Below are 1,529 nucleotides of genomic sequence, written 5' to 3' on the forward strand. Positions count from 1 at the left end.
CGACGCGCGCCGGTGCCGACGCCGCGGCCAACGCCCCCGCCGCACCACGGCGGCCGTCGACTCCCGCACCACCTCTCGCCGCGGCGGCCGCCCCGACCACCACCGCGGCCCCGCACGGCGCTCGCCCCACTCCTCCCTGCCGCTCCGGCCGCTGCCGGCCCCGTCCACCGCTCGGTCGCCTCGCCGGCGCCGCTCGCAGCCCGGCCCCTCACTGTGGCTGCGGCCCCTCCGGCCGTCGTGGTGGCCTCGGCCTCCCCCGCTGCGCCCCATTCGGGCGCTCAACTGCGCCTCTCCCCGTTCGCCCGCCCCGGTTGGGCTGGGTCCCTGACCAGTGGGGCCGGCCCCACTGTTAAAAAAAAAAGGGAAAACTAAATATTAAAAATAATAATTAAAATATTAATTAATTAATTAATTAATTAGAGAATTAATTAACTTAATTAAATCAGATTAGATTTAACCTAATCACTAATTAAAGCTAATTAACCACTGTTAATTAAATCTGATTAGGTTAATTAGATAACAGAGAATGACATGCGGGACCCACCTGTCAGGGTTGACTCAGTCAACCCTGTTGACTGCTGACGTCAGCATGACGTCATAAATACATTTTTTTCGAAGTAATTAATTAATTAATTAAATTCCAGAAATTAATAAAATCTTTTAAAAAATCATATCTTTTAATCCGTAACTCGGATTAAAATATTTTCAACATGAAAGTTGCTCAGAACGACGAGACGAACCCGGATACGTAGCCCGTTCGTCCACCACACACCTCTAACATACCAAACACGCAACTTTCCCCCTCCGGTTCATCTGTCCGAAAACGCGAAACACCGGGAATACTTTCCCGGATGATTCCCCCTTAACCAGTACCACCTCATACCACGTTAGGGCACGCCTAGCATCGCTTCTTGACATGTCATGCATCGATATGCATCTGTTTACTTGGTATTCATTGTTTCTTCCCCTCTTCTCTCCGGTAGACTACGAGACCGACGCTGCTGCTGCCCAGTTCGACTACGGAGTTGACGACCCCTCTCTCTTGCCAGAGCAACCAGGCAAGCCCCCCCCCCCCTTGATCACCAGATATCGCCTATTCTTCTCTATACTGCTTGCATTAGAGTAGTGTAGCATGTTACTGCTTTCCGTTGATCCTATTCTGATGCATAGCCTGTCATTGTTGCTACACCTGTTGATACCTTACCTGCAATCCTAAATGCCTAGTATAGGATGCTAGTTTACCATCATCGGCCCTACATTCTTGTCAGTCTGCCTTGCTATACTATCGGGCCGTGATCACCTGGGAGGTGATCACGGGTATATACTATACATACATACTATACAGATGGTGACTAAAGTCGGGTCAGCTCGAAGAGTACCCGCGAGTGATTCACGGATTGGGGGCTGAAAGGACCTTTGTCCCGACGGCCCTCTGTGTGGATCTTTTGTGGCGGAGCGACAGGGCAGGTTGAGACCGCCTAGGAGAGAGGTGGGCCTGGCCCTGTTCGGCGTTCGCGGACACTTAACAC

This window comes from Triticum dicoccoides, chromosome 3B, assembly GCF_002162155.2.
Source record: "Triticum dicoccoides isolate Atlit2015 ecotype Zavitan chromosome 3B, WEW_v2.0, whole genome shotgun sequence".
Classification (NCBI taxonomy): domain Eukaryota; kingdom Viridiplantae; phylum Streptophyta; class Magnoliopsida; order Poales; family Poaceae; genus Triticum; species Triticum dicoccoides.